General features: G+C 43.3%; 1 protein-coding gene across 3 annotated transcripts in view; it reads left to right on the top strand.

Moving 5' to 3' along the window:
- The first annotated feature begins 1,929 nt into the window (after positions 1-1,929).
- The window catches only part of LOC116463681 (calcium uptake protein 1, mitochondrial), a 263,393-nt gene continuing 243,345 nt past the window's right edge, over positions 1,930-21,977 (top strand). For 2 of the 3 annotated variants that reach the window (XM_032146892.2, XM_058434803.1), the window contains exon 1: positions 1,930-2,018. The gene's annotated coding sequence lies outside the window, so the exon portion shown is untranslated. Of the gene's footprint in view, positions 2,040-21,977 lie in introns of all 3 variants that reach the window. The other variant, XM_058434804.1, reaches the window with a different exon arrangement.

Here is a 21,977-nt window from a genome sequence, read left to right as displayed (position 1 = left end):
TCGCCCAGGCTGGAGTGCACTGGCATGATCTCGGCTCACTCCAAGCTCTGCCTCCCGGGTTCCCGCCATTCTCCTGTCTCAGTCTCCCGAGTAGCTGGGACTACAGGCGCCCACCACCACGCCCGGCTAATTTTTTGTATTTTTAGTAGAGATGGGGTTTCACCGTGTTAGCCAGGATGGTCTCGATCTCCTGACGTCGTGATCCGCCCGCCTCAGCCTTCCAAAGTGCTGGGATTACAGGCGTGAGCCACCGTGCCCGGCTTGAATTACATCATTTAAGAGTAGAAGCCTCAGAGGCCTTAGGTCAGGTCTATGTCCCGCTACTGCATGTACTGCATTATCTAGGGGTGTTAGCCCGCTTCCCTACCTGCAAATGAATAAAACAGTATCCACCCTAGAGTGGTTGTAGACAAACACTGGGTTGTATGTAAAGCGCTAGCACAGCGCCATGAACACAGTCATTTATTGTACTTACGTTAGTTGGGTCTGAGAAGAAATGGAGAAAACAGAGTTGATTCTGCTTACTTCACAATTTACCCCAGGGATGGTTTTGTTGGCTTTGTTTCAATGGTTGTTGCCTTTTCCACAGCTCTGCTACGTAAATTCTTGAAAAAAAAATTATTTGAAAACTTCTCTGGGACCGGCGCGGTGGCTCGCACTTGTTAATCCCAGCACTTTGGGAAGCCGAGACGGGAGGAGTTTGAGACCAGCCTGGCCAACATGGCGAAACCCCGTCTCTACTAAAAATACAAAAATTAGCCGGGCGTGGTGGGACGCGCCTGTAATCTCAGCTACTCGGGAGGCTGAGGCATAAGAATCACTTGAACCTGGGAGGAGGAGGTTGCAGTGAGCATCACTGCACTCCATCCTGGGTGACGGCGAGAGACTCCGTCTCAAAACAAACGAACAACCAACCAACCAACGCGCCCCTGAACCCCCCCCCCCCCGCAAATTCTCTGGTATTATAGTCATATTTCCATCCTATTTCCACAGCAGGGGTGAGGATCCTTTCCTATCCCATTTTTCTGATAAAAACACCTTCTTCAGCCGGGCGCAGTGGCTCACGCCTGTAATCCTCGCACTTTGGGAGGCCGAGGTGGGCGGATCACCTGAGGTCGGGCGTTCGAGACCAGCCTGACCAACATGGAAAAACCCCGTCTGTACTAAAAAAACAAATTAGTAGGGCGTGGTGGCGCATGCCTGTAATCCCAGCTACTCGAGAGGCTGAGGCAGGAGAATCGCTTGAACTTGGGAGGCAGAGATTGCAGAGAGCTGAGATCGCTCCATTGCACTCCAGCCTGGGCATCAAGAGTGAAACTCTATCTCAAAACAAACAAACAAACAAACAAACAAAAAACACATTCTTCAAGGGAAAACATTTTTTTTAGTGGCTTCTAGAGACTATAAACTCTGCAATAATATTAGTCTGCAAATAAAACACCTGAAAAACCCATCCAGTAGAGGAAGTGGTGAAGGTTTCTAAATCCAAAAAAGGCTCAAGGTTATGAAACAGGAACATTTAATCTCTGATAAAACCTAAACGGAGTTGGAAAGAAACAATTTCCAACGCACTGTAGTCCAGTTTTCTTTTCACGAACTCCTTTTTGCTTAGCCAACACGAAAACGGGTACCGACAAGGTGTTACAAGCCACAATAAATTTCTCAACAGATTCCTATGACCCTTGTGGAGGGGAAAAAAAACAGAAGAAATGCCCGAGAGCTTCTGGGAGCGCTCCAGCTTTCCCGCCTAAACGCTGAGGGGAGTAAGGGTGAGTGACGGGGCTAGGGCGGGGCCCGAGGCTGGGGCGTGGCGCGTTGATTTCCTCGCCCCTCCCCATTCCTTTTCCTCTGTGCCCCTCCCACACGCCTGTCGCCACGATCCCGACAGGCCCAGCGGCTAGGAGAGTCACGTGAGAGTGGGCGGAGGGGGTGGAGGTTTGTCTCCGCTGTTTCATCTCTATGGCTGTCAGAGGTGGGCGGCTTTGACCGAGAAGCTGCTGGAGCTCGTGTTTGGACGCGTGAGTCTCGGACTCTGGAGGGTATGAGGAGACAGCAATTTAGGGAAGGCGAAGGGGAAGGGGGTTGGCGAGACAGCCTTAGGGAACTGGGCTCCGAGGCTGGCCGTTTGTCCGCCCCGGGCATCCGGCTACTTCTCGCGTCTGGCGGGATACCTGTCTCTCCCTGATGCGCTCAGCTTTTGGTGATGAGAGGAGTCCGTAGTCTTGCTTGCCTCCCGTCCTCCACTTTCCTTCACCCCAACCCATCCCTTCTCCCGTCCAGGGAGAACTTCTCCCAGTGCCGGGTTCCCAACTTGGCGCCGACGCCCCCCTCCTCACAGGCGACTGGGACACTCTGGTAGCCTTGACTGGCTCTCCTGGAATTTGTGATGTGGTTGGAAGTGGGTGCGGGAGTTCACAGATGGATTTCTAATACGGGGAAATATTAACCACTGAATCGAAATAACTGGAAAATCAGTGAGGACTCAAAGGAGCAATACAAAGTGCGGGCTACTCGGACTGTTCAGTTTTTATCTTTCCCAGCGCCTTTCCGTTTTCATTACGTTCTCCCTGTTTTCTTTTCACCGTCCCATTCTGGCCGGCCATAGGCTGTTTTGAGAAAGAGCTAGATGTTATTGACTCTATGTGAATGTTGGGAGAACAGTTTAAAACAAACAGTAAAATATTTTGTTCTCCCTGTGGTACCTTAGAAACGCCCATTTTCTTCCTATTTATCAATAAATGTTTCTATCGCACTTGTTTGGGTGGCTTCTTTGATACGCCTTTGTTTATATTAGAACATCACTTTGGGGCACGTAGGGAAGTGATCGAGCAGTATAAGAAAGGAGTTTGCGTTTCATTAGGTGAAACAAGTTCGGTGTTGATAGCTGTAGGAGAGTTTAGGTTTCATTGGACCATATGACAAATAATAAACGTCAGCATCTTGAGACAAAGGTGTTGGCCAGAATGACCCACCTACTGTGTTTCTGGTGTGGACCAGGTAATGACCTTTTTGAATATTGCCTTATCCTAAAAACTTTAGAACCCATTGCCACTTGTCTGTAAGAAGGTGGCTTTTGCCTCAAGCTACTCTTTGTCCCCACCGTTGGTTTGTCCCTGATTGTCTCTTCCACTTAAGAACATCACTCTGGCTACCTAATATATCAAGCAAGTGTCTCTGACATCTTCTGAGTGTCCTTACTGAGAGTCATAAAACATAATATTAACAAAAAGTGAATATTCTGGAGTGGCTTGTGTGCCTGGGGAGAAAGGGAAAGAATGATAGAAACTAATAAAGGCTAATAAATGCAAGAGAACAAAAGTGTTTATTGCTGTCTTCCTTTATATTTACTATATTCAGTAGATTGTTTACATTCCTAAGAAGTGCATCTTGAGACTAACTTTCCTGTATTTAAGAATAAAACAGGCTGGGTGTGGGGTCCCAGGCCCATAATCCCAGCACTTTGGGAGGCCAGGTGGATCCCTTGAATCCAGGAGTTTGAGACCAGCCTGGGCAACATGGCAAGACCATCTCTACAAAACACAAAAATTATCTGGGTGCATGCCTGTAGTCCTGGCTACTTGGGAGGCTGAGACAGAAGAATGGCTTGAGCCCTTGAGGTTGAGGCTGCAGTGAGCGGTGATCGTACCATTGCACTCCAGCTTGGGCGACAGAGCGATACCCTGTCTCTTAAAACAACAACAAAAGAATAAAACGATATGAAATTTCTCCATAATGCAATATTATGCAAAATAATTATAACTGAAATATTTAACTGACCAACTCCTTCAGATCTTACGCTATTCGGAGTTATGGGACTAATATAATTGATAAAGCTTTTTTGAACCCAATTTTGCCACTTTCAGTCTTTAAAGTTAGCTTTATCTCTTGAGCCATTTTTACAATGGCTGCAGCACTTGCTGAACATTAACCATTTTTTCCATATACAGTTGTTTAATGTATCCCTTTTAAAATGAGAACCAGTTTTTAATTAATTAATTAAATGGAGATGGGGTTCAGCCATTTTGGCAAGGCCGGTGCTTTTGTTGGGGGGTGGGGACGGAGTCTCACTCTGTTGCCCAGGCTGGAGTGCAGTGGTGTGATCTCGGCTCACTGCAACCTCCGCCTCCTGGGTTCAAGCAATTCTCCTGCCTCACCCTCCCGAGTAGCTGGGACTACAGGCGCGGCAACACATCCGGCTAATTTTTGTATTTTTAGTAGAGATGGGGTTTTACATGATGGCCAGGCTAGTCTCGAACTCCTGACCTCAGGTGATCCACCTGCCTCAGCCTCCCAAAGTGCTGGGATTACAGGCCTGAGCCACCACACCTGGCCTGCCCAGGCTAGTCTTGAACTCCCAGACTCAAGCGATCCTCCTGTCTTGGCCTCCCAAAGTGCTGGGATTACAGGTACAAGCCACCATGCCTAGCCACTAGAACCAGTTTTTTTAAAAAGGTTTACTCAACCGTTTTTTCCACTCATATTTTCTTTTTTTCTTTTCTTTCTTTCTTCTCCCTCTTTCTCCCTCCCCTCCCCTTCCCTTTTATTTTCTTGTCTTTTTTTTGAGATGGAGTCTTGCTCTGCCTTTCTTGTCTTTTTGACAGAGTTTCACTCTGGTTGCCCAGGCTACAGTGCAATGGCGCGATTTTGGCTCACTGCAACCTCTGCCTCCAGGGTTCAAGCGATTCTCCTGCCTCATCCTCGCAAGTAGCTGGGATTACAGGAGTGTGCCACCACGCCCGGCTAATTTTTGTATTGTTAGTAGAGATGGGGTTTTACTATGTTGGCCAGGCTGGTCTCGAACCCCTGACCTCAAGTGATCTGCCCGCCTCAGCCTCCCAAAGTGCTGGGATTAGAGGTGTTTACATTATGGAAAATACAATATTGAAAGTCAAAGTCCTAATTTATCTTTTCTCTTACTACCAGGTAACCACTAGTTCCCTTTGCATATTTGGGATTCAGTGTGGAAAAGTAATTAAGGCTCTGGAGTCAGATTCCCTGGGAAAGATTGCAATACCAGCACTAGGCTTACTTCCTTCAACCTCAGAAACCCAAGAAGAAAGAGAACTTCCCTTTCTCGATAGTTCTAGTGCACCACTGTATGGTAGTTTCATTGACCTAACTTGGGTCTTTGCCCATCCTAGAGGCAGTCCCTGTGGCCAGAGTGATGGAATGCTTTGTGTGGCTAGGCTTGGAATTTGTCCCCAGCCTGGAGTGGGGAGGAGAGGGATATAGTTTGAAGCCATTTGAATTAAGGTGGGTGACAGTTCCTAAAGAAAAATTGAGGTGATACTTTCTGGAGAAGAGAGATTGGTTGCTGGACAGGCAGAAACAACAGATGTTCACTAAAATAATTTTCATGGTTTTTTTTTTCAATTAAGAGAACTTGGGGCCAGGCGCGGTGGCTCACGCCTATAATCCCAGCACTTTGGGAGGCTGAGGCTGGCAGATCATGAGGTCGGGAGATGGAGACCATCCTGGCTAACATGGTGAAACCCCGTCTCTACTGAAAAAAAAAAAAAAAAGCCGGGCGTGGTGGCGGGCACCTGCAGTCCTAGCTACTCCGGGGAGGCTGAGGCAGGAGAATGGCATGAACCCCGGAGGCGGAGCTTGCAGTGAGCCGAGATCATGCCACTGCACTCCAGCCTGGGTGACAGAGCAAGACTCTGGCTCAAAAAATAAATAAATAAATAAATAAGAGAACTTGGTTTCCTTTTGTAATATAAAAAATTGTATTTACAGTTTATGTGTTGATTTTTTCTGTTTTTAATGCCTATTATTATAATAACTTAAAGAACTTGAAAAAATTTAAACTCTTCCAGTGTGTGTATCTGTACTGTTATTACATGTTTAGTACCTCTGCTCTGGAATATTCAGGTTTTATAACTTTAAATATATTATGTATTGGCCAGCTTGTTAAAATAAATTCTTGATATTTTTATTACTGTGGGTGAACTTGATTAGTAACTGCAGTTAATAAATAGTAAATAAAAATGTTTTAAATATTTAAATACATGTTGCAGATATGATTAAATGCTTGGTTCTTTTCATTATTTTATGTTTAAAAATCTGTTAGTATAGAAACCACCTTATTTTTTTATTATTATTTTTTGAGACGGAGTTTTACACTTGTTGTCCAGGCTGGAGTGCAATGGCGCGTTCTTGGCTCACTGCAACCTCCGCCTCTTGGGTTCAAGCAATTCTCCTGCCTCAGCCTCCCGAGTAGCTGGGATTACAGGCACCTACCACCACGGCTGGCTATTTTTTTTTTGTATTTTAAGTAGAGATGGGGTTTTACCATGTTGGCCAGGCTGGTCTTGAACTCCTGACCTCGGGTGATCTGCCAGCCAAAGTACTGGGATTACAGGCGTGAGCCACTGCGCCCATCCAAAACCACTTTATTTTGGATGTGTTATGTAAAATAAATTACCATAATTATAACTAATTGCTGTTACTGGGTGTTAACTTTAAAATTATAGTTAACACTAGTTTTGTATCTTTATGCCTTATTCTGATGGTTTATCATTAAAACAATTTTTTTTTCTCTAGAAACAGGGTCTCACTATGTTGCTCAGGCTGGTCTCAATCTCCTGGGTTCAAGCATTCCGCCTGCCTTGGCCTCCCAAAATATAGGGATTATAGGCATGAGCCACCATGCCTGGCCAGTCATGCTTTAAGAGCACGACAGAGTGGATACCTGTAGATAAGATACCTGTGGGTAAAACAGGTAACAGAATGTTAGTTGAAAAAACAAAAAAAGGTAGCTGTGGAATTGGACAACTGTGAGAAGTGATTGACATTAAATATAATAACCTGTCGTTGAAAAGTTAAATATTGCCACATCGTGGGAGAGGTGTTTTAGTTCTGTTTATGAGGCAAGAAATGGCTAGAAGTAGACTCATCTATTTTTCCCCAAACTAACAGGGTGATCAATTTTTTGCAGATCATAAATGTTTCCTAGACTAATATTAAGTTCAAGATGGGTTTTACTATGAGAAAAGTAAAACTTTAGTGTAATATTTGAAAAAGATATCCTCAACAGTTAAGGATACAAATAATCCTTGCATTTCTCTTCAAAGTGATTTAATGTTGCTTATTTAAAACTTGAAGTGCTTGGCCAGGTGCAGTGGCTCATGCCTGTAATCCCAGTACTTTGGGAAGCTGAGGCGGGAGAATCACTTGAGGTCAGGAGTTCGAAACCAGTCTGGGCAACATGGTGAAACCCTGTCTCTACTAAAAATACAAAAAATTAGGCAGGCATGGTGGCACACTCCTGTAATCCCAGCTGCTTGGGAGGCTGAGGCATGAGAATTGCCTGAACCCGGGAGGCGGAGGTTGCAGTGAGCCGAGATGGCACCACTGTCCACCAGCCTGGGCAACAGAGTGAGACTCCATCTCAAAAACAACAAAAACTTAAAGTGCCTATTCTAATAACCTTGCTTGGACAGTTAATTTGGATTTGGTGTCTGTTATAAGCAAAATTTATAATTTAGAATTTGCTTTTTAAAATTTGTTCTATGAGTATGGGAATTAGCAAGCTTTTTTTTTTCCTTTTTTTAAAAAAAAGTAAACATGAGTACTTTGCCTACCATCCTAAGAAGATTGAGTCAGCACTGTAATACAGCACAAAAGGGTATTAGAATCTAGCTCTAATGTATCCTTCTCCCCTTTTTACTCATTTTCCCATGTTCTAGTCAGAATGAGACACTTTTTGTTCCCCGTGTTCGCCATGTCTTTTTGTGTCTTTATGCCTTTACATAGGCTATTTGTTGTTCTTGGAATGCCTCTCCACCATTCTGCCATCTCCCAACTGGTGAGCTGCTGTTCATCGTTAAGCTAGATTAATGAATTATTGTTCAGTATGTAGAACCTCCCTCTACCCTCAGGTGGTTATTTTCCTTGTTGGTTCTCATAATTTATCTGTTTAAAGTAGTCTTCTTATTTTGTGGAGCAATTGTATGTATTGTCTGTTAGATTGAGTGATTCTTGATGCCAGAAACTGGGTCTTATTCATCATCATATCCTGAGTACATAACAGAGTCTTTGTCAAATATATAAGCTCAGAGCATGTTTGGTGAATAAATGAGTAAGTAAGATATTTCATCTGCTTTATTTATTTATTTATTTATTTGAGACAGAGTCTTGCCCTGTTGCCCAGGCTGGAGTGCAGTGGCACATTCTTGGCTCACTGCAAACCTCGCCTCCTGGGTTCACACCATTCTCCTGCCTCAGCCTCCTGAGTAGCTGGGACTACAGGTGCCTGCCACCACGCCCGGCTAATTTTTTTGTATTTTTAGTAGAGACAGGGTTTCACCGTGTTAGCCAAGATGGTCTCGATCTCCTGACCTTGTGATCTGCCTGCCTGAGCCTCCCAAAGTGCTAGGATTACAGGTGTGAGCCACTGGGCCTGGCTAATATTTCATTCGTTTTAAAAGTCAGAATAGAAAAAGGATATAATCCAACAAAGTAAGTCTGTACTTTGTAACCTTTATCAGTCTGATATATTTAGAGAATTTATCTGGACACATCTAGAAAATTCCATCCACATATTCTACCACATATCAACAAACAGGTTTCTAATATGTATCGAGACACTGAAAGGAGAGATGAAAATATGTTCTATTCTTCAAGGACCTTACAGCCTAGTGGGGGAAAACAGACAAATGAACCCATAATTACAATTTAAATTTAAGCTCATTAAAAATAAAATAAAAAATTCAGTTTCTCTTAGTTTTACCAGACATATTTCAGATGCCCAGTACTCACATATGGGTAGTGGCTATTGTATTGAACAGCACAGATACAAAATATTTCTGTCATCGCAACATGTTCTACTTGACAAGAGCTGTGATGGAACATTATAATTAAACGAATCTGCATTCTCTAGTTTGAGATGGTAGTTAATTTCATTTCGACCAAGTTTCTTGTGCTTTTTCAATTAAAATTCACTTTTAGATTTGAAAGTTATATTTCTTAAAATTTTAGGCAGATTTTATTGTAATATATTTCAAATAAAATAGCATTATTATTTTTTTCAGGTCTTTGACCTGTAATAGCATTTAAATTAAGCAATCTTAGAATTTGATTTTCAATTTAAGCATTGATATTATCTGATATTTTATGCTAATAAGTCGTGAGATGGTATTGAAGCATAATGGTTAAGTGCAATGCCATTGGGAGCCAGGGGCAGTAGCACACACCTGTAGTGTCAGCTATTCTGGAGGCTGAGGTGGGAGAATTGCTTGACCCCAGGAATTCAAGACCAGCCTGGGCCACATAGTGAGACCTCATTTCAAAAAAATAGTAAAGATACACAATTATTTTTAGAAAACAATGTGTTTGTGATCAGAGAAACCTGCCCCTGCCATGCTATAACCTTAGGCAAACTGGTAGTTGTGTTTTTTTTTTTTTTTTTTTTGAGACGGAGTCTGGCTCTGTTGACCAGGCTGGAGTGCAGCGGTGTGATCTCGACTCACTGCAGCCTCCACCTCCCAGGCTCAAGCGATTCTCCTGCCTCAGCCTCCCTAGTAGCTGGGATTACAGGCATGCGCCACCACTCCTGGCTAATTTTTGTATTTTTGGTAGAGATGGAGTTTTACCATGTTGGCCAGGCTGGTCTCTAACTCCTGACCTCAAGTGATCTGCCCACCTTGGCCTCCCAAAGTGCAAGGATTACAGGCTTGAGCCACTGCGGCCAGCCTAGGCAAACTTTTTAACAGATTCGAGCTTTGCTGGTTTTTTGTTGTTGTTTTGAGTTGGGGTCTCGTGCTGTCACCCAGGCTGGAGTGCAGTAGTGTGACCACAGCTTACTGTACCTTCAAACTCCTGGGCTCAAGCAATCCTTCCATGTCAACCTCCTGAGTAGCTAGGACTATAGGTGTGTGCCACCACACTTGGCTAATTTTTAACTTTTTTGTAGAGACACAGTCTTGATATGTTGCACAGGCTGGTTTCAAACTCCTGGCCTTAAGTGACCCTGCCGCCTCGGCCTCCCAAAGTTCTGGGATTGTATTTTTAGTAGAGACAGGTTTTCTACATTACAGGTGTCAGCCCCCATGCCCAGCAAGCTTTGGTGTTCTTATCAGTGAAATGGGAGTAATAATATTTACCCCAAAGGATTACTGAGGATTAAATAAGGTAATGGATATCAGGTACTTAGCATAGTACCCCTCACAGAGTAGTGTTTATTGAATGCTAGGATTAAAAAGAATTTAAACTATCAGTTGTTCAATTTTTTTTAAATTGAGGAAATTGGAGTATGGACTGGTGTTAGATCATACTAAGGAATGGTTAAATTTGTTGAGTATAACTGACACGATTATGTGGGAAAGAAGTCCATATTTTTGGAGAGACATACAAAAATATATAGCAGTGAAATGATATAATATTTGAGTTGCCTTAAAATAATTCAGAGAAAGAGATGAATAAAAGGGACAAAAAAAATTGGTCTTCCATTTCTGGTGAAGAAGTAGTAACAGGGACTAGGTTTACCTTCCTGCCTGAAACAGCTAAAAAAGCAGACAAAAATGTGTAAAACAGTGGTTGTCTAGATTTTGAACATTGTGCAGCAAAGGAGAGTAATCCCTGAAAGATAGAAATGAGATGAGGTATATGATTGCTCTGGCTTGCTGCCTAGACAGTTTTCCAGCTGCAGAACAGGGACAGGGAACCCAGGCAGAGCACAATAGTTTCCCTTAATTGAGGGAGTCTGGGGAGGCCAAAGTATCTGGAGTTTGCAGGGCAGAAAACTGGAGATAGCTGCAGAGAGGGAGAACTTCAGAGAACTGCAGAGGATCCCTCTCAAGTATTCTGCTGAGAACCAATCAGTGGATATATGTAAGGAAACTTTCTGAGGCTAGGAAGATAGTCACTTGAAAAGATCAGATAAAACAATGCTTGCCGAATTAGGAATAGTGGTTTTTTTTTTTTTCAGCAACCAGAGTGGAAACCATCCTTACAGGTCATTACATTATGTAGTCTTTTTTTTTTGAGACGGAATTTCGCTCTTGTTGCCCGGGCTGGAGTGCAATGGTGTGACCTCGGCTCACCGCAACCTCTGCCTCCCAGGTTCAAGTGATTCTCCTGCCTCAGCCTCCCAAGTAGCTGGGATTACAGGCACGCATCACCACGCCTGGCTAATTTTGTATTTTTAGTAGAGATGGGGTTTCTGTGTAGAGTCTCTTAAGGGTTTTGCCCTAACAGTGGGTAAATTAGCCTTGAACTAAATGCATCTCCAGCCCAGGCTGACAAAGATTAAAAGCAAGACCTGAAAGGGCCAAAACTGTTCCCTACTAATTTAATCATGGCCCAGAAGAAAGCTCAAAAATAGTTATAGGAATACAAGAAAGCACACAAGGTGAAATTCACAATGTCTGGCATCCAATCAGAAATTACTAGGCATGCAAAGAAGTAGGAAAATGTGACTCATACTGATGAGAAAAAAATTAGAAACCAAAACAGAAGTGACACAGATGATAGAATTAGTAAAGAGGGATTTAAAACAGGTTTTATAAGCATATTCCATATGCTCAAGAAACTAGAAGAAAGATTGAACATTGTTTTTTTTTTTTTGAGATGGAGTCTCGCTCTGTCGCCCAGGCTGGAGTGCAGTGGCACAGTTTCGGCTCACTGCAAGCTCCGCCTCCTGGGTTCATGCCATTCTCCTGTCTCAGCCTTCCAAGTAGCTGGGACTACAGGTGCACGCTGCACACCCGGGTAATTTTTTGTATTTTTAGTAGAGACAGGATTTCACCATGTTAGCCAGGATGGTCTCAATCTCCTGAGCTTGTGATCCGCCCTCCTCAGCCTCCCAAAGTGCTGGGATTACAGGCGTGAGCCACCGTGCCTGGCTAAGACTGAACATGTTAAATAGAGACATGGAAGGTATAAAAAGACTCAAATTGAACTTTCAGAGATGGAAACTATAATGTCTGAGATGAAAAATACATTTAATGGGATTAATGGCAGGTTAGACATCAGAGAAAAAAGCCTAAGCCCAGACTCATGAAATATAGAAAATAATCTATGCAGAATTCTTGCCAAAAATACTTAATTTGACTGTGATCTAACCTTTAGATGTAACTTCCAGTTTACAGGGAAAAAAAGGAATAGAGAAAGATTTAATACCACAGCACAGTGTGCCGTGGTGCTGTTGCTCACACCTGTAATCCCAGCACTTTGGGAGGCCAAGGCGGGAAGATTGCTTGAGGTCAGGAGTTCAAGACTAGCCTGGCCAAAGTGGTGAAACCCTGTCTCTACTAAAAATACAAAAATTAGCTGGGCATGGTGGCACATGCCTGTAATTCCAATTTCTGGGGAGGCTGAGGCACAAGTATCACTTGAGCCCAGGAGGCAGAGGTTGCAGTGAGCCAAGATCATGCCACTGCACTCTAGCCTGGGCGACAGAGTGAGACTCCATCTCAAACAAACAAACAAACAAACAAAAAAACAAAACCACACCACAAGGAAGCAATCAGACAAATCCACAGTGTGAAAAATGCTGCAATATATTTGCCCTTTTCAGAAATTAGGGTTGTGCTGTGATTGTACAACATGGTGAGTGTATATGCCACTGAATTGTATGCTTAAAAGTGGTCAAAATGGTCAATTTTCTGTTATGTGTATTTTAGCACAGCTTAAATATTTACCATTTTAATAATTTCTAAGTGTACAGTGGCGTTAAGTACATTCACATTGTTACGCAACAATCACTAGCATTCATTTCCAAAACTACTTCCCAAACTGAAACCCCATACTCATTAAATGCTCATTCCTCATTTCCCTCTCCCTGAAACCTCTGGCATCCATCATTCTACTTTCTTTCTCTATGATTTGACTATGCTAGGTGCCTCATGTAAGTGAAATCACAAAGTATTTGTCTTTTTTGGATTGGCTTGTTTCCCTTAGCCTAGTATTCTTCAGGTTCATCCATGTCGTAGCATATGCTAGAATTTCCTTACTTTTGAAGGTGAAATGGCATGATGAAATTTTGCCATGATTAAGAAAAAAGAAAGGCTGAATAATATTCCTTGTATGTATGTGTCACATTTTATCTATTCATCCATCAGTGGACACTTGGGTTGCTTCCACCATTTGGCTATTGTGCACAATGCTGCTTTGAGCATGGCTGTACAAATATCTATTCAGGTCCCTCCTTTAAATTCCTTTGGAAATATACCTAGAAGTGGAATTGCTGGATCATATGGTAATTCTATGTTTAATTTTTTGAGGAGCTGCCATACTTTTTCTATAGTGCCTGCACTATTTTATATTCCTATCAGCAGTGTTCAAGGGTTTCAGTTTCTACACATCCTTGTCAACACTTGCTTTTTTTTTTTAAATTTAAATAATAGCCATTTGAATGAGTATGGGTACATTTTATATTATGCATTTTTTTGTTTTGTTTTTTTTTTTTTTTGGGGGGGGACAGAGTTTTGTTCTTGTTGCCCAGGCTGGAGTGCAATGGCGTAATCTCGGCTCACTGCAACCTCTGCCTCCTGGTTCAAGCAATTCACCTGCCTCAGCCTCCTAAATAGCTGGGACAGGCGCCCACCACCACGCCCAGCTAATTTTTTTGTATTTTTAGTTGAGACAGGGTTTCGCCACGTTGGCCAGGCTGGTCTTGAACTCATGACCTCAGGTGATCCCCCCCCACCTCAGCCTCCCAAAGTGCTGGGATTACAGGTGTGAGCCACTGCACCCAGCCTATTATGTATATTTTAACACAACAAAAACTAGAGTTGTAAGGGGAGAAAAAGGTTATGTATGAGGAACTCTTCTACATTAAGAGAGACTGTCTAGAGAAAACCAAAGATAATGTGTCATATTTGTATGGATCCTGGTTTGAAAAATCAGCTGTAAATTTTGGGGAAGTTTATATGTGTTATAGTATTAGAAGATATTAGGTAATTATTATTTGAATAAATTTGATAATGTAGTTATGTAGGAGAAAATATTATAGTTGTGTAGGAGAATATTAAAATATGTAGGGGTATAGCCAGGTGTGGTGGCTCATGCTCATAATCCCAGAGCTTTAGGAAGCTGAGGTGGGAGGATTGCTTGAGGCCAGGAGTTGGAGACCAGCCTGGACAACATAGTGGGACCATGGCTCTACAAAAAATAAAAAAAAATTAGCCAGGCATGGTGGCACATCCCTGTAGTTCCTAGCCACTCGGGAGGCTGACACAGGAGGACTACTTAAACCTAGGCGTTTGAGGCTGCAGAGTGCTATGATCATGCCACTGCACTACAGCCTGGGTGACAGAGCAAAACCCTGTCTCTAAAAACAAAAAATTAGGGATAAAGTGTTTCTCCTAATGATGTCTGTAATTTACTTTGAAATGATTCAACATAAAAAATAGTTTGATGACTAGCTATATAGATAAATAGATGAAGCAAGTATATCAAAATGTTAATTGTTGAATTTAAGTAATGCACATAGGGTGTTAATAGTAGTCTGAAATTTCCTGCATGTTTGAAAGTTTTAAAATAAGCTATAAAGGTTTGATGTTAATTTTTTTTCTGAAAGAGAGGCCATTTAAACAACTTGCTTTTTATTTTTATAAATAATTACTTTTAATCTTTAATATTTCTAGTTTTTCTTTATATTATGGATTTTGTATTATAGATACTGCATCTTTTCTCTCTCTCTTTTTTATTCTTTGTATGTCATTTGTATGCATTTTAGGAAGTGAATTGTGTGTTGTCTTCACCAGTGGAGTATGCATTCTTCATATATATATCCCAACTTTTTTTTTTTGAGACAGGGTCTCACTCTGTCACGCAGGCTAGAGTACAATGGTGCAATCATAGTTCACTGCAGCTTCAAACTCCTAGGCTCAAAGGGTCCTCCTGCCTCAGCCTCCTGAACAGCTACGACTACATGCATGTGCCACCTTGCCTGGCTAATTTTTTAAAATTGTTTTTTGTGAGACAGGGTCTTGCTATCTTGCCCAGGGTGGTTAGGAACTTCTGGCCTCAAGTGATCCTCCTGCCTCAGCCACCCAAAGCTCTGGGATTATAGGCATGAGCCACTAAGCCTGGCTATATTCCAACCTTTTGAAGGAGCAATTTGACTGTCAAAGCCTTGGCATGACTCCCATTACTCTTTTAGCCTAGAGGTTTTAATTTCATGCTCTATAGGAAAATGGCTTCTAACTCATTAATAATTTCCTTTTCGACTGCATGTTGTCTTTAGGCTCAGATTAAAGTCTGGTCAGCTCCTGAAATACTTTGTGTACTGTGTTAAGGTTCATGAAGTGTCATTTTTTTTTGGTTAAGAAAATAGATGGCAGACTCTAGTGCTACTGTGGGAAATCTGGAGTTCTACTATAAGAAATTAAACATTTTAGCCTAATGAGTCTGGGATTTTATTTATTTCTTTAAGCCTGTTTACTAGTTGATTTTCCCAATATTAAGCACATACACAGATTTCTTTCTGTAGTGTAGTTTGATAGGAAGACAATTAGGAAAGGAGTTACCAAATCTGGTTTCAGTTTCCAGTGTTGCTATTATCTAGCTTTGTGATTTTTTTTTTTTTTTTTGGTTGGTTAGTTTTTAAGAGATAAGGTCTCACTGTGTTGCTCAGGCAGGAGTGCAGTGGCTATTCACAGTCACTGTGTAGCACTGTAGCTTCAAACTCCTGGCCTCAAGCGATCCATCTGCCTCATTTTCCCAAGCAGCCGAGACTATAGGGACACACCGCAGTGCCCAGATAGCTTTGTGACAGTGATGGAGCTGCTTATCACCTCCCTGGCCTGTTCCCTCTCATACTGAAATTTTGAAAAATGTTAAGGTCTCTTTCAGCTCTAATATTCTAGTATATTACTCTTTTAGTCTTTTATTCTCAGTATTTGAGAGTATTGGGGCAGACCATGTACCTGTCATCAAAACTGGGTTTTTTTCTTTCTTTCTTTTCACTTTTATCTTAATTCTTAACGCAGGACTTTCTTTTTAGGGTTTTCTTTTTCTTTTTTTTTGAGATAGAGTCACTGCAGTCTTTGCTACCTGGGTTCAAGCAATTCTCCTGCCTCAGCCTCCCGAGTAGCTGGGATTACAGGCACGCACCACCACACCCAGCTAATTTTTTTATTTTTAGTAGAGACAGGATTTCGCCATGTTGGCCAGGCTGGTCTCCAACTCCTGACCTCAGGTGATCCGCCCGCCTCGGCCTCCCAAAGTACTGGGATTACAGATGTGAGCAACTGCGCCTGGCCTTTTTTTTTTTTTTTTTTTTTTTTTGAGAGGGAGTCTCGCTCTGTCGCCCAGGCTGGAGTGCAGTGGCACGATCTCGGCTCACTGCAAGCTCTGCCTCCTGGGTTCCCACCATTCTCCTGCCTCAGTCTCTCGAGTAGCTGGGACTACAGGCGCCCGCCACCATGCCCGGCTAATTTTTTGTATTTTTAGTAGAGACGGGGTTTCACCGTGTTAGCCAGGATGGTCTCGATCTCCTGACCTCGTGATCCTCCCACCTCGGCCTCCCAAAGTGCTGGGATTACAGGCGTGAGCCACCGCGCCCGGCCTTGTTTTTTTTTAAACAACAAAAATCTTAGTATTTTAATCCAGTTACTTGCCTACTTTTTTGTGGCAGCAGGAAGTTTTTCTTTGTACTGATAAATATATTTATTACAGTTTTTCCTTTGGCTAGTAAAGTAGAAATACAAGGTAAAGTAATGTATCATGTTGTATTACATAGTCTCCACTTGCCCCTCTGTATTCACCCTCTAACCTTCTCCACTCAGCTTTATGCTCCAAGAGGTTGCCTTTTGTAAACTACATCCATAAACTCTTTTCCTTTTGTTATCCAATAGGGTTTGGCAAAGACAGAAGGTGGGAGGACAGTGATGCCTGGGTGTGTATTTCCCTGGCTCCCTCCTTGTCGGTTGGTAATAATTGTATTCCTCTGCTGAAGGCCACACAGCTTCTGTCAGCTGTTTCCCAAAGCTGTAGCTACAGTTGACTGAGTTCTGGTAATTCCAGTACTACCTTCCTTGGCCCACTAAGGCCCACTATCTTCCCACTGTTTCTTATGTTCAGAGTGCTTTACTATCTCTTGTTGGTTTTTGTTAACTCTGCTTGTGTCTTTGCAAACAGTCTTTTTAGTAAATTCTCTCTAATTACACCATCCTTGGCAGTTTTTGTCTCTTAAAATTTTAAATCTCAGATAAATGATGAATCAGTTGCCATATTCCACATAATTTGGACTAGATATATTTTTTCTTTAAAAAAAGTGTCAAAATATATATAACATAAAATTTACTTTTTTAACTGCTTTTTTTTTTTGGAGGGTATGTCACTCTGTCACTTATGCTGGAGTACAGTGGTGTGATCATAGCTCACTGTAGCCTCAAACTCCTGGACTCAAGTGATACCCCTGCCTCAGCTTCTCGAGTAGCTGGGACTACAGGTGTGTACCACCATGCCAAACCAATTTTTAAAAAATTTTTGTAGGGATGGGGTCTCGCTGTGTTGCCCAAGCTGGTCTTTTTTCTTTTTCTTTTCTTTTTTTTTTCTTAGATGGAGTCTCGCTCTGTCGCCTAGGCTGGAGTGCAGTGGTGCGATCTTGGCTCACTGCAACCTCCGCCCCTCCAGGTTTAAGCAATTCTCTGCCTCAGCCTCTGGAGTAGCTAGGAATACAGGCGCACACCACCACACCCAGCTAATTTTTTGTATTTTTAGTAGAGACGGGGTTTCACCATCTTAGCCAGGCTGGTCTTGAACTCCTGACCTTGTGATCCACCTGCCTAGGCCTCCCAAAGTGCTGGGATTACAGGCGTGAGCCACCGCGCCCAGCCACCTTTTTTTTTTTTTGAGACGGAGTCTGGCTCTGTTGCCCAGGCTGGAGTGCAGTGGTGCGATCTCGGCTTACTGCAAGCTCCGCCTCCCGGGTTCAGGCCATTCTCCTGCCTCAGCCTCCCGAGTAGCTGGGACTACAGGCGCCCGCCACCATGCCCGGCTAATTTTTTGTATTTTTAGTAGAGACAGGGTTTCACCGTGTTAGCCAGGATGGTCTCGATCTCCTGACCTCGTGATCCGCCCGCCTCAGCCTCCCAAAGTGCTGAGATTACAGGAGTGAGCCACCGCACCTGGCCTTCAAGCTGGTATTAAACTCCTGGCCTCAAGTGATCCTTCCCATCTTGGTCTCCCAAAGGGCGGGGATTACAGATGTGCGCTATCATGCCTGGCATGACCACTTTTTAATGTGTACTTCATTGTCATTAAGTACATTCAGCGTGTCATGCAGCCATTGCCACTATCCATTTTCAGAACTTTGTCATCTTCTCAAACAGAACCTCTGAACCCATTAAACAATAACTTCCTATTTTCCTTCTTCCAAGCTCTTGGTAACCATTAGTCTACTTTCTGTCTCTGAACTTTTACTATTTTAGGTACCTCATATAAATGGAATCATATGGTATTTGCTCTTTTGAATCTATCCATATTGTAGCATATGCCAGAATTTCCTTACTTTTAAATGGCTGAATAATATTCCATTGTGTATACATACTGTTAAAACACTTAACACAAATTAAATTTAACAGAGCTTAATTGAGCAAAGAATGATTTGTGAATTGGCCAGCCCTCAGAACCAGAATGGATTCAGAGCAACTCTGGGGCTGCTTCATGGTCAGGTAACATTGATAGAAAACAGGAGTGAGGTCCAGAAATGGCTGAATTGGTTACAGCTAGGAGTTTGCCTTATTTGAACTTGGTTTGAACAGTTGGGTGCCTGTGGTTGGATGAGACTTGGGTACTTGTTACAAGAGTAGGTGTATTTATACATCGTTAGGTTACAGCTAAGTATGGAGAAACATTTAGGCCAATCTTAAAATATGTACGGAGGCAGCTTTAGGCCAAACTTAGTTCGACTAACAATAGCTGCATTATTTTACATTCCCATCAACAATGCACAAAGGTCCCAATTTCTCCACATTTTCTCTGGAAAATATTCTAGTTTTTTGATAATAGTTACTCTGTTTTGGGTGTGAGTAATACCTCATTATGGTTTTAATTGGTTTTGATTTGCTTTTACCTAATGACTGATGATGTTGAGCATCTTTTCATGTGCTTATGGGCCATTTGTACATCTTTGGAGAAATGTCTATTCAAGTCCTTTCCTCATTTTTTGACAAGTATTCAAATGGTATTTAGATTAGACAAAAAGAAGCATTTCGGCCAGGAGAGGTGGCTCACACCTGTGATCCCAGCACTTCGGGCTGCCGAGATGGGTGGATCACTTGAGGCTAGGAGTTTGAGACCAGCCTGGCCAACATGGCAAAACTTTGTCTCTACTAAAAAAAGTACAAAAATTAGCGGGGCTTGGTGGCACATGCCTGTAATCCCAGCTACTCGGGAGGCGGAAGCAGGAGAATCGCTTGAATCCAGGAGGTGGAGGTTGCAGTGAGCTGAGATCACACCACTGCACTTCAGCTTGGGTGACACAGTGGACACCCTGTCTCAAAAAAAAACCAAAAAAAACCCCAAAAAGTTTATTTGATTAGAACAGTATAAAGGAAAAAACAATCTGCATAAGAAAAACAAAATTTTCTTCCTCTCTTTTTTTTTTTTTTTTGAGACAGAGTCTCGCTGTCGCCCCCGCTGGAGTGCAGTGGCGCGATCTCGGCTCACTGCAGGCTCTACCCCCCAGGGTTCACGCCATTCTCCAGCCTCAGCCTCCCCAGTAGCTGGGACTACAGGCGCCCGCCATCTTGCCTGGCTAATTTTTTGTATTTTTAGTAGAGACGGGGTTTCACTGTGTTAGCCAGGATGGTCTCAATCTCCTGACCTCGTGATCCACCCGCCTCGGCCTCCCAAAGTGCTGGGATTACAGGCGTGAGCCACCGTGCCCGGCCACAAATTTTCTTCCTCTCTTTACTCTCACTCATAACACGCAGTCAGTCAGCACTTCACTGCCTACACCAGATGTGTGGATTGTTTCCCACACTAACCAATATCTGATACTAGTTGAATGTCCTACAATTCAGTTCAGTTCTGGTACTAACTAGAGTTAGTGTAGACCCCCCCACAGGTTAATGGTTAGGTCTCACTAAACTGTTCCCCCTTAGATGCTAATCACGTGCAGTAGGCTCCCAAGTTACCCAGTTCTGTCCAACCTCACTGCGAATTGGAGGTTCCCACAACCTCCTTCTTGGGTTTGGTCATTTGCTACAGCAGCTCACAGGACTCAAGAAAGCACTTGACTTACTATAACTTGCTTATCTTTTTTTTTTTTTTTTTTTGAGACGGAGTTTTGCTCTTGTTGCCCAGGTTGGAGTGCAATGGTACGATCTTGGCTCACCTCAACCTCTGCCTCCCAGGTTCAAGCGATTCCCCTGCCTCAGCCTCTTGAGGAGCTGAGACTACAGGCGCACCACCACGCCCACATAATTTTTTGTATTTTAGTAGAGACGGGGTTTCACCATGTTGGCCAGGATGGTCTCGATCTCCTGACCTCGTGATCCACCCGCCTTGGCCTCCCAAAGTGGTGGGATTACAGGTGTGAGCCACTGCGCCCAGCTCCCTTTTTTTTTTTTTTGAAACAGAGTTTCACTCTTGTTGCCCAGGCTGGAGTGTAATGGTGCGATCTCGGCTCATTCCAACCTCCGCCTACCGGGTTCAAGCTATTCCCATGCCTCAGTCACCCGAGTAGCTGGGATTACAGGCTTGAGTAATGACGCCCGGCTAATTTTTGTATTTTTAGAAGAAACAGGGTTTCACCATGTTGGCCAGGCTGGTCTTGAACTCCTGACCTCCTGTGATCCGCCCGCCTTGGCCTCCCAAACTATTGGGATTACAGGCGTGAGCCACCGTGACCGGCCTATAACTTGCGTATCCTAAAAGGATAAAACTAAGAAACAGCCAGATGTAAGAGTTGCATAGGGCAAGGTACAGGGGAAGGGACCTGCCAGGCTCCTTATGCCTTCATGAGTTCACCAGCCTGGAAGCTGTTGGAATGGTCCTTTTAGGTTTTTATGGAGACTTCATTATGTAGGCATGATTGATTAAGTCGTTGGCAAGGATAATGTGCTCAATCTTCAGTCTCCCTCCTTTCCCTGGAGGCCAGGGCTGAAATCCCACCCAGACTGAAAGTACCAACTTTCTAATCACATGGTTGGTTGCACAGGAAACCAGCCCTCTCATCTTGGGATTATTTAGAAGCCCCCAACCCCACCATCAGTCATCTCATTAGGATAGAAAAAGACACATCACTTCAGAGGTTTCAAAGGTCTTAGGTGCTGCCAGGAAATGGGATGAAGACCAACATATATATTTCTTATTATATATATATATATATATTTTTTTTTTTGCACACAAAAACAATAAACATTTTCTAAAAATACATACAAACAAAAAGATGCATATCAGACATATTAGGAAGGTTGCACATGGGAAGTCGGGGAATAGAAATGGGGGGTGGGAGTTAAAATAAATGTGAGAGGGACTTTATATGGATCAGTGATAATAACTCAATCCTCAATTTGACAAAGAAGAGGGAGAAGGAAGAGGAAGAAACAGAAAGTGGGATAAAGGATCAGAAAGGGAGGAAAATAGAAAAAATTAGAGTATGACTCCAGGGTAGACCTGTTTTGTTGTCACTGAGTTGGTTGGTTGGTTTGTCTGTTGTATTTTTCATGTTTCGCCATGTTGGCCAGACTGGTCTCGAACTCCTAGCCCGAAGTGATCAACCCGCCTCGCCCCCCAGAGTGCCGGGACCACAGGCGTGAGCCACCACGTCCAGCCCCCACATTGCTTCTGGCCTCCGTGGTAGACCTCCGAGACGGAGCGGCCGGGCAGAGGTGCTCCTCACTTCTTCCCAGACATGGGGCGGCCGGGCAGAGGCGCTCCTCACTTCCCAGACGGGGCGGCCAGGCAGAGACGCTCCTCACTTCTTCCCAGACGATAGGTGGCTGGGCAGAGGCGCTCCTCACTTCCCAGACGATGGGTGGCCGGGCAGAGGCGCTCCTGACTTCCCAGACGATGGG

Source organism: Hylobates moloch, unplaced genomic scaffold (genome assembly GCF_009828535.3).
Source record: "Hylobates moloch isolate HMO894 unplaced genomic scaffold, HMol_V3 SCAFFOLD_52, whole genome shotgun sequence".
Lineage (NCBI taxonomy): Eukaryota > Metazoa > Chordata > Mammalia > Primates > Hylobatidae > Hylobates > Hylobates moloch.
The sequence above is the reverse complement of the archived record's forward strand: the minus strand, read 5'-3'. Positions and strand labels throughout refer to the sequence as shown.